Source organism: Nannospalax galili, unplaced genomic scaffold (assembly GCF_000622305.1).
Source record: "Nannospalax galili isolate Female #2095 unplaced genomic scaffold, S.galili_v1.0 scaffold344, whole genome shotgun sequence".
NCBI lineage: Eukaryota > Metazoa > Chordata > Mammalia > Rodentia > Spalacidae > Nannospalax > Nannospalax galili.
Window position 1 is genome coordinate 1,913,489 of NW_008352153.1, and position 11,916 is coordinate 1,925,404.

At 40.2% G+C, this 11,916-nt stretch overlaps 1 pseudogene; it reads right to left on the reverse strand.

Annotated features, from left to right (window-relative positions):
* Positions 1-7,753: 7,753 nt before the first annotated feature.
* On the reverse strand, positions 7,754-8,971 carry LOC103746762 (annotated as a pseudogene).
* Between the last annotated feature and the right edge of the window lie 2,945 nt (positions 8,972-11,916).

The window sequence follows — 11,916 nt, forward strand, 5'->3', positions numbered from 1 at the left end:
TCAGGAAGTAGTTTTGGTTCCCCAGGTGTCTGGGGCCCCAAGACTAGGAATGGCGCAGGGCCCAAACTAGGAGTAGAGAACAGCAGGGGAGATGGAAGGGTGAATATGGGTTGGGGAGTCAAGGCGTGGAGGCCTGTGCTATAGACTTACCCATTGGTCTGGGTTAAAAGGATCAGGAAGTAGTTTTGGTTCCCCAGGTGTCTGGGGCCCCAAGACTAGGAATGGCGCAGGGCCCAAACTAGGAGTAGAGAACAGCAGGGGAGATGGAAGGGTGAATATGGGTTGGGGAGTCAAGGCGTGGAGGCCTGTGCTATAGACTTACCCCAAGAGGCCTGAGGATAGGAGTGCAGGCTAGGAGAGTTCTGTTACCTGTTTTTATTGATATATGTCTTCTTTTTATTATAATGTACCTGATACATAGTTGTTCTTAAAGGGCCTTGCTTATATGATTCTACAGCAATGGTGTCATCATGCACAAGACCCATGCAAACTCAAGTAGTCAAAAACCCAGCATAGAACTGTGGAAATGAGCAGCAGGCCCCAATCTTAGCCAAAGAACTTTTGGCAGCTGATTACTGCTGGGTGAGAGAGAGCTGATTTTTAAAAGAGTGACTCTAGATAGGCTGACAAGACCCCAGTGGATGAACTTGCAGTGAGGGATGTCTGGATACACTAACTTGACTTGATAAATGATAGAATGCATGAAATTCAGTGGGGGAAGAGCTATGGGAGAGTGTGGATGGGGGAGGGGGGTCATAAAGATGATTAAGAAATTTTGTATGAAATACACAAAAATTCAATAAAAATTAAAAATAAATAAAGTTTTCTGACCCCCAGTAGCCCCCTCCTCTAGATTTCAGGTATTCTGCCATATATGTTAAGTCCTATCTATTCAAACATTTCTATCCAGGTGTCCCTTGGTGTGAGTTCATTCATCAGAGTCTGGTCAGACTATCTAGAGTCACTCCCTAAAAGAATATCTACTCTCCCTCACCCCACAGTAATCATTTGCCAGTAGCTCCTTGACTAGGGTTGGGGCCTGCTGCACATTTCCCCCATTCTAAAATGAGTTTTTGTCTGATTGCATTGCGTGGGTCTTGTGAATGCTGTCAGTCCTGCTGCAAATTCATATGAACAGATTTCCAGCGGTCTGAAAGCTTCTGTTTCCTTATGTTCATGCACCAATCCGAGCTCTTACAATCTTTCCACCGATTACTTCTTACGATCTGTTCCTGGGATTGCTGGACTACCTCAGTTTCACACAGGCAATTCTCATGTTACCTTCTCTGTTGGATTGCTTCAGTTGTCAACTTGACACACCTGGGTAGAGGGAACCCCATGTGAGGAATTTCCTCCATTAAACTGAGAAGCCCAACCCACTGTGGACTGTGCCACCCCTGGGAAAGTGGTCCTGTGTTGTATAAGGAAGCAGGCTGAACATGGGCCAGGGGAACAAGCCAGTAAGCAACACTCCACGGTCTGTGGTCCAGGTTTCTGTTCCTGTTTTTGCTTCCCTTGATGATGGACTGTCAGCTGTAAGCCAAATGAATCATTTCCTCCCTAGATTGGTTTTGTTCAATGTTTAATCACAGCAAAAGAAAGTAGGACATATTCTGAAGCATTTATTATTATTATTATTATTATTCACATTTAGATCTATAATTTATTTGGGATTTATCTTTTTGTGTGTATATTATAAGGTAGCAGAGAATTTTTTCATGTGAATATCCAATATGCCTAGCATAATTTATTAGTAAGGTGTTTATTTCTCATCAGAATAAAATATATTTCCTCTCAGTCATAAGTCATGTATTTGATCACTCCTTGATGTCGCTTCTTGGAATCTTTGTTTCTGTTCCCATATTGAATATTATTTGCTATAGCTTTATAATGACTCTTGATTTTTGACTGTGTAAGTATTTCATCTTGTCTTGGCTGGGCTCTTGTCCATATTCATTTATAAATCAACCTGTCAAGCCCATTTACACACTAGAGAAAGAAACCTGATTTGTCTTTGGAATCACAATGAAACTTGAAATAAAGATGGAGAACATTGTCATGGTTATGGTTTGGTTTGGCCAAACCACAAACATTGCCCATTTCCCTTCTTCTTTAAGGCCTTTTAAAACTTTTGATATTTTTAATTATCTGTCTGGACTCTCCTTACATCTTTTATGTACCTGATGCCTATGTGTTTGCTGGCTTTTAAAAATGTTCTTTTAATGGATTTCTCTTTAAATTTCATTTGCCTTATGCTGCTGGCCTTAGACTCCATGTCCAATCTTGAGACTGCTCAGAACACTGCCTAACTTTGCAGGTTCTTTCTATGCTTTCCCTTTGGCCCCTTCATCTCTGAGTTGTAATCCCAGGAAAAAAAAATGACCCAGATGGCTGAGGTGACTCCACTACCCAACTCTTCTCAGAGCTAAGCTCCGCATTCTAGTTGTTCAAGAGCCCAAGACAATACCCAAATTTGGTTCAACCTCTTTGCCCCTGAGACTCTTTTCTCACCATGATTTCTTACCTTGTCCATCGATGTCACCTGTAACTTGGAAAATGGCAGGTGTGAAAAAGATAGCTTCACATTTGAAGTTCATGTGGCTATTGGAACTGTATTTCTATCAGGAATCTTGTTTGAACCAATTAAGTAAATTCACATAGCTTAAAAATACCTTATCTGTTTTAGTTGTTCTCAGTGAGAAGTAGAATTCTAAAAATCATGATTTCTTATTTCCTTGCATACCTATGTTTCTGTGTTCTTGTTCATCCTTATTACCGTATTATTTCTCCTTCAAAGTTACTTTATTATTTTGTTAAAAATTTGTTCTATAAATGTTAATTAGGTGTTTTACTTTTCTGTTTTCTAAATCACCAAATGCACTTTTCTCTCTATTATTTTTTCCTTTTGTTTTCCTTTGATTTATTTTGTCATTAACTTCATGTGTATGTATTAATTTTTATAACAAATGTGTACTGACATGTTTATATAATGAATTCATATTAGTTGGTACATACTTGTATATGAATTTCTATTATGTTTCTAGTATGCCTCTATTTCTTCCTGAATGTTCATTCATTTTTGTGAGAATGCTGTCTTTCACAACATATAGATTTTCCCTGTTGTAGTTGTGCTGATCATGTGCAATTTTGAATCATTCCTTTTACACGTTTTACCCTTTGTTCAATCTATATTTTGTAATTATGAATTCTGTCAGAATTCTATCTCTGTAATTGGCAAATGATTTAATTTGTGTTCTGATTCATTATTATATTTTCTAAATCAATGTATGTTTGGCTTACATTTATAGTCCCTACTTGGTTCATTTGTGATAATAGATGAAGGGAGACATTTTCTCATAATAGACATTATTAGTTATAGTCTTACCGATATGACAAGACTTTTTGGTCTTTTTGAGACAGGGTCTCCCTGTAGCCCCAGCTGTTCTGGAACTCAGTATGTAGACCAGGCTGGCCTTGAACTCACTATGTAGACCATGCTGGCCTCGAACTCACAGAGATCCGCCTGTCTCTGCCTCCTGAGTGCTGGGATTAAAGGCGTGCGCCACCACCAGTTTACACATCTTTTAAAAATATTTCATGTTCGATTTCCTTTGACTTATTTGATTCATGTTTATGTCTTCTCTGGTGGTTATAAAGGCATATAAACTTTTCTCACATGTATAGAGGTGGTGTGTGTGTGTGTGTGTGTGTGTGTGTGTTTGTATTAATGCATTTGGAGACTCAACATTGATATCATGAGTCTTTTGTGATTGCTGTGTACCTTACTCATTGAGATCAGGTCTATCAATTGAACCCAGCACTTGTGGATTTGGATATTTTGGCTAGCCAGCTTGCCCTAGGGATCCTCTGTCTCTCTGTGCCTTCTGCCTTCCAAGAACTGGGATTACAGGTGGGCTTCCACACCCACCCTGCATTCATATGCATTTTGGGGATTCAGACTCTGGTTTATAACAGCAAACTCTCTAACCAGCAAATCATCTCCCAAGCTCAGTATATATTTTATTATAGTTGTTTCTTATAAGCTACAACTTTATATAATATCTTTAATTCTTTCTTTTCAAAGTATTTATTAATTTCATAATATGATTAGTGGTGAAATTGTATATTTCCTCCTTCTCTTCTACCTCCTAATTTAACTATATGACATTCAGTATTTCCTTTCATTATTTTAAATAAGCTCTTTCTCTCTTACTGATTTTTCAGATTTAACTACATTTGACCTTAAATGATTAAGAATAGGTCAGTGCCTGTCTCATCTTTCTGTTGCCTTTCATCCTAACATCTTGGTTATATATTGCTAAGAGTTTAACAAATTATTCTGCCAACAAAGCCTCCACAGTAGTTTTAGTCTTTGCTCTATGGTTACTTAGATATCTTGATCACTGAGAATCCTTTCACCATTTCTCTTCAGTCATCCTTTGTTCTCTAGGAGATTTATCCAGGAGGCTTCATGGGAATGATACTCTTCATATTGTTGCTGTTCTCAGTGTTATTAAAGTAGGTTTTTAAGTTTTGAACAAAGTCTCCCATTAACAAGGAAGGAGGAAGCATGAGTACTGTGTTTAATGGATACTTTTTCTTCCCCCTCTCTTCCTCCTGCCTCTGGCCCCCATCTGACTGCAAAGGCAGAGATCTTAGCAGCTTTGCTTCTGCAAAATGAATATACATCCATTGGCCACAATGACTCATTCAAGGCAGGCATGAGACCTAAGTTAAGTCAATTCAAGTCCCTATCTTGATTTGGAGTGTGGGAAATGAAGCTGCAAATGGAGAGTGAAAACAACAAGCCAAGAAAGACTGGAGGGGTGAGGAGAGGGGAGAGGGAGTGGGGAGGAGGGAGGGAGAGAGAGAGGAGAGAGAGAAAATAAGAGAAAGGACAAAAGGAAAGAGGAGGAGGAGGAGAAAGAAAAAGGAGTGAGGAAATAAAGGAGAAGAAAGGAGAATGGAGGACGGAACAATGAAAGTTAGACAAACACCAGAGACTCATCCTTCCCCAGTTCTCTGCACTTGTAAATGCAGTTATTGATGGCAGCAATTTTAGTTAGAAAATAGGAGAGGCAGAGGAAGAAAAGAAAAAAAACCCAAAAACCCACAAGAGTGGAAGCACATAGAAAAACAGAAATTAGAAAGACCCCATCCTAGGTTCTCGCTTGCTTCTGACTTATTCCTGACACTGACTATATTTCTCTCTTTTCTAAAACATCTTCATGCCATAAAGGCTTGATGAGGGACCCTTTGCTGTATGTGGATGGAAATCACAAATAAGAGAGGATCAGCTCCTTTAGTGTTGGCAGCTTTGAGCATGTGTCAGAGGTTCATGGGCTGGGCTTAAAAACCTAGAATCTTTTCAGGCCAGAGGCTAATTGCTCTGGGCTTTGAGTGCCAGCAGTCCAGCACCCAGTAGTAAAAGCACCCAACCTGCAGGGTTAGGAAGCTCAGCTCTTAACCCTTAGCAGCTCCCAGGAACTCCTCTAGCTTGCAGCTCTTCTATAGCTAGAAAATGAAAATGGAATATTTATGTTTGGATTGCAATTCCACCAGCTACCGCCTTTCAGGTTGCAGTTCTACCAGTCACAAACCTTACATATGTGCCAATCATAAGTCTCACTTATAAGCCAATCACAAGCCCTTCAGGGCTTCTGGGCTTCTAAAGTGTATCCCAGTTCTCCACAGTTTCTGTCCCTGGCCTCTCCTTCAGCTGCCTTCTTCTTTTCTCCTGGATGGATCAGGAGCTAAAAGCCACAAATATCTGTGTATCCAGTTCAGCCACTCTAGCTGTGATCACAAGTAAGCGATGAAAGATTATTTAGGAGGAGCCTTTGTGCGGCCTAATGTTGCAATACCAGGGTTGTATTCAGGAAAACCTTGCTAGCCTTGTCCAACAAGACTGAGAACTAGCCTGCTTCTATAGCTAGAAAATGAAAATGGAATATTTATGTTTGGATTGCAATTCCACCAGCTACCGCCTTTCAGGTTGCAGTTCTACCAGTCACAAACCTTACATATGTGCCAATCATAAGTCTCACTTATAAGCCAATCACAAGCCAAGAAGAATACCAATCACAGGCACTTTGTTGAGCCAGTAGGGAAGTGCTATTCCTCATATGAGTGAGAAGGTCCCAGTGGAGAGTCCCTTTAAGCTGTCTGGAGCAGGCATGACTAAAGTAGATCCTCCTGAATCAGGAGCTATAGGTTCACCAGGAACTGTGGTGTAGTGACATTTGCAGCTGGGGTGCAGTTTCCTTAGAGTGATGCTGGAATATTCAAAATAGCCAAGCTACCTTGAAGGCATTCTGGTGTTCAAGAAGCAATTTCTTGAGTGAAACTTCTTTGTTGAGGGCAGCCAGACATAAGGAAAATGTCTGTCAGATGTCACTGAAGAAGCAGAGTGATTCACTCCTAACAGTTTAAGTCATTCAAAGAAAAATAATGGGTGCTTATGATAAAAACTGGTTTAGGCATTAACATTCTCAACAGAATTTAACATGGCTTAACTTTTAGCCAAATCCCTAAGGGAGAACTGGGTTGTTCTCATCTGCTACATACAACTTTCTAATAAATTTTTCTATTTGACTTAAGCAGGTGTCTGTTATTCGCATCTGTAGCAACCCCCATTACATCTAGTATGTATCATACAACATAAATCTTCTGAGCTAAAGAGAATGAGAAAGATCAGATCAGATTTTTTTTTCTCTGTAGGACTTTTTCAATGATAAGAGTTAGTTATCAAGTGAATTAAAACACAGTCTTTATTATCTAGCTCAATGGTCAGATTAGAACTGGCTTAAGTACCAGACTTATTGACTGTATCAATATAATACAATAGTGTAAAATTAAAAGCAACAGAGAGATTCAGTCATTGGGACTTGTAATGGTTCATTAAGTCATCCCCATGAGCTATAGGCAAGTACATTTGGATTCTCAAAGTGCACTAATTCTTCCCTCCAATTATATTGTGGTTTTCTAGGCTTATGATCCTGCCCTTGGATGGTCTCAACAGCATTCTCATCAAATAAGTATGCATCACCAAAATGTGCTATTTCAAAAATCTAAAATTCAAGGCTTACCATCAGTGTCATTAGACAATTCAATGTTACTTTGGTATAAGAGTGCTCTTAGCCACTGAGCCATCTCTCCACCCCTTATAAAACGTTTTTGAGGGAGCACTTGGGGTAGACTGGGGGAATGACTTTCATCCTAGGGATCAATACCTAGTGCCAGGCACCCTGGAAACTTTCTAGGCAGATTCAAAAATATATAAAAACTCTAATAAATGTTTAATTTTAAAAATGTTTAATTTCTTTTACATTACAAATAACAGATTTTCCCCCAGTTTCAAGGGGTGTCTCTATTGTTTAATAGATCATCATCTTCTCCTAACCTACGACTGGAATTTCATTTTATTTCCACGCTGAGTCTTGAGGAGTGACAAAGCTAATCAGAGAACAGAACTAAGAATACAACCTACTTGCCTTTAACAAGCAAAATATAAATAGATGCACCGTAGGATGCACAATGTTGTAGTCACTAAGGAATTTAAATGGGATCTTGAAGAATGTAGACAATCACAGTGTCGTTAAGATGAGCTGAGATGCTGTGCAACTGTGTAAGGTTCCTGGTGGTGCATCTCTTGGCCACTAGCTGAATCTTGAACTAGCACCAAATGGAGACACTGTGGAAACCACCAAGTTAACTTAGGGGCTGAGCAGAGGAACCAAAAGGTAGGAAAATGCTAAACATTGCTGGGAGCATCTACCCCAGGAAGGGCCTTACCTTCTAGGAGCTCTAGACTGGCACCACCGCCAATGCTCACATAACTGACTTTATCCTCTGTGTTCCGTTTGGCACAGCATGTGGCAGTGTCTCTACCACCCATGATAGTGATGCAATCCCTGGAAGTGGCTTTCACCACCTCATCCATGAGGGGCTTCACTCCCCTGGAAAAAGCTTCCAATTGGAATACCCTCACAGGGCCATTCCAAACAATCTGCTTAGCTCGAGCCACAGCCTCAACACATTTCTTGTTGCTTTCTGTCAAGCCCATCCAGCCAGCAGGTACGCCAGAGGCCACAATAACTTCCCCAGGCTTGGCATTCTCATCAAACTTGTCAGCAATGACAAAGTCAATATGCAAGGTAATCTTCACACCATTTTTCTCAGCATTGGACATGAGATCTTTGACGATCTTGGCTCCTTCTTCATCATACAGAGACATGTCAATCTCTACCTTGTTGAGTACCTTAGGAAGGTAAAAGCCTTTCTATCACCAATGATCATCTCATTGACTTTGTCTAGCATATTATCGATCAGCTTGATCTTGTCTGCAACTTTAGCACTGCCCAAGATGACCAGAAAGGGTTGCTCTGGGTTCTCTAAGGCCTTGGCAAAGTAGTTCAGCTGCTTCTGCACCAAAAACCTACCAGCCTTCTGTGGGAGATTGACACCCACCATGGCGCTATGAGCTCAGCGCTCACTGACATAGACATCCCCTAATTTGGACAGTGAAGCCCAGAAAGCATTTATTTTCACTGACTCAGATTTAACCTTGTTCCCAGAAGAATCTTTACCTACCCAGCCCTTATTTCTCCATATGAAAGTGGAGGTTCTCCAGCAGGATGACAGCCCCAGCCCCTGGGTTGGCATAGGCATTCTCTGCTTCCAGGTCCACACAATCCTTCAAGAACAGAACATCCTTGCCCAGCAAATATTTGAGCTCTGCAGCAACTGGCTCTCAGGAGTTCTTTTCAGGCATGGGAATACCATTAGGCAGCTTAAGGACACCTGAATTTACTCCATTGTCCAAGCAGAATTTGATACTTGAGACAACAGCTTTATCCTTTGGTTATTTGTTATTGGTCATTCTTCATAGGAACATTGAAGTCCACTCTCATCATGACCATGTCCCCTTCACGGCCAGCTTGTTTAGGGTCAGCGTGCTAGAAAGCAACATGTGGCAACGTGGGGGTTGGGGGGACGACAGACTGGGAGCCAAGGAAGAAGAGACTACTCACAAAGTAATAGAATTTTATAAAAACATTTAGAAAATAAAAGAAAATGGAATAATGGAAGAAAGTCACTTTCTTATACCCAAACTAATCCCAGCGTTTGGGGCATTTTATCTTTCTGTACTTCGTTTTCCACTTGTCAATAAATTTGCGTGTACTTTCAAATACTTGGCATAGTATTGTAGAATTACATTTGTGTTTTTCCTTTTTCTCTAAGGATTTCCATAAATATTTTAAAAGCCTTCCTAATATTTCATAGGACAGCTACTAAATCTTAGCTAACTATAATTTTGGGCCAGTAATGCTTGTAATTTTGAAATTTTAACATACTGTCTTTGGAGAAAAAGTCCCTTTTTTCTACTCAGAGATTTTTTTCTATAGTTGAATCCTTGATACTTTTGTTACAACTTTGAATACTTTCCTACTAGCAGCACTATTTTGTCTACCACCCCTTCCTTGTGTTCTTTTAGATTTGGTTTCCAGGCACCAGGCCCGGATCTCTGAAGTGAAGGAGACCCAAGGCAGGACTGGGAACACCGAATGTGAACTGAAAATTTGAATGACTGAAATCCGGGTTGATCCCTTTGTTTTCACTTCACTGGAGGAGAATGTGCTGGAACTTGGCTCTGCCAGCTGGCGAGGCATCCCTGAATAATAGCAGATTATCAGAATCCTTCCTTTCTCCATCAAGCTTTTACCCATTCATTTTTGTGTTGTGCCAATCAGGGAAGGCACAGTGGTTTTCTTTGTATGTGCCCTGGCAGATCCATCCACACAGATTTGGGAGGGAAATCTTCTGAATGTGCTCATCATTTTGACTTTTCATAATGATGTCTGACAACAGCATCTCAGGCCCTTCATGCTACGTGTGTAAGTAACTGTGTGCCTGGAGGGATTTTCTGTGGTCTGTTTAGTTTTCTGCTCTCTTCATGCATATATACCCCAGAGAGGTCTGGTGATTACACTGAGTATACTGTGGAGACTACTAACCCTAGAGTTTATTGGTTTTTCCTCCAGTGGTGTTGCTAATCTCAGTCCATACTAGAGCTACAAGGGGGACACAGCAATGAGACAGAATCTGATGCAATGCATAGTTGGTCCTGTTCAATTATATTTACAAAAATATATAGTCTCTTGCCATAAATTTCTCCCTCCGTTATTCTTCTACAGTTTGGCCCCTGTGGTCTGATTCCTTTTAGGAATCTCCAGGCTATGAAGAGCCAGTGTTCTCCACAGGGGTCAGAGAGGTGTCTACTCAAACTCAAGTTTCTTCTCACCCAGCTGCTAGACTTCAGGATGGAGTTTGTCTTCTTTTCATCACTTAGATATCTATTTTCCAGTTTGGGGGTTTGATAAAACAAAGCAAACAAACACACAAAAAGTAACTGCAACTGCTTCTTACATGGGCAAAGGGTGTTTTGTTACTTTTTTTCCAAAAAAACACTTGTTATGGCAGCAACACTATAAGTGTCAGCTACAAGTAAGGATGAAGCCTCAGCTGCAAGGCTGCTTGTGTGCAATTCCACAGGTGCTCAAGGTCTTCAGGGCTATGCAGGCATTCTGATGTATAAGCAGAAGAGGAAATCTCCGGGGAGCTTCTCCATGAAGTGATCTAAAGGTGGGGCTTCTTATGTAATTCCTCACTTCTGTGCTGGGTTTCTATCTGGTTTGAGTTGGAATGGGTCTCGTGCATGCTGTCAGCATTGCTCTAAGTTCATATGAGCAAAGTGCCAGCATCCTGGAAAACTCTGTTTCCTGTGGTCATCCCCCCACAGCTCTTGCAGTCTTTTTGCTCCCTCTTCTGCAATGGTCCCTGAGCCCTGGGTGGCAGAGGTTTAATGGAGGAGTCCTATCCAAGTGCATGCACTCTGCAGTCTCTTATTCTCTACGTTTTGGCCAGATTTGGCCTTCTGTGTTGATCAACATCTGTGGCATGAGGAAGCTTTGCTGGCAAGAGTTGAGAGATGCATTAATAGTCTCTCTACCGCCTGTTCCACTGTGCTCCATGAGCTCTATGTGTAGAGGTTGCATTGTAGATGTGTCACTTAGGCACCTTCCAGACACTTATTCTCTATGTTTGACCAATTGTGGAACTCTCTAATAGTCTCCATCTCTCATATAAAGAAGTATCTTGGGTAAATGGTGAGAGGCACGTTTGTTTGTAATATAAAGATATGTATTTAGTATGCAGTAAGAAATTGCATTTATCTAGGGACGTGACAGACGTAGGTTTTTCTCTAGGATCATGACCGCTCTTGCCATCTCCTCTCAGACTCACCTCCACCTCTCTGTTTTCCTCACTTCATGTCTTCTACTTTTTTAAGGCCTATGAAGTCTAATTTGTGTTTCCCATATACTCTTGGTATGGGTCCATACCCTGGAACACTTCAACGTTCTCTGACTTGTTTTAACTGGAGTTATTTTCTTCTTTCAGAAGATTGAACAATACTTCAATGAGATAAATTTAAATATTTAGAAATATGCTATTAAGTTTACAAATACTTGAGAATTTTCTAGAGCTTTTTCTATTTGATTTTAGAATTTAATCCCATTATGATTGAGAACACATTTCGCATGACTGGAATATTTTTAAATTTATTAAGGCTTATTTAGTGCACAGGGAAATAGTCTATATATGTAAATGTCCCATGTACATTTTAATATGTATTTTTCTGTTGTTGGTGACAGGTTCATTAAATGCCAATTAGGTCAAAGCTGTTGATAGTTATTCAAATCTTTTTAAGTTTTCTTCGTTTTGGGTCTATTTGTCATAGAAATTATTGGAAGAATGTGTTGAATCTATACTGTAATTGTAGATTCTTTTCAATTTCTCTTTATAGGACAGCTTAATATCTTTTGAAGCTCTGTTTTATGAATATATATATATATA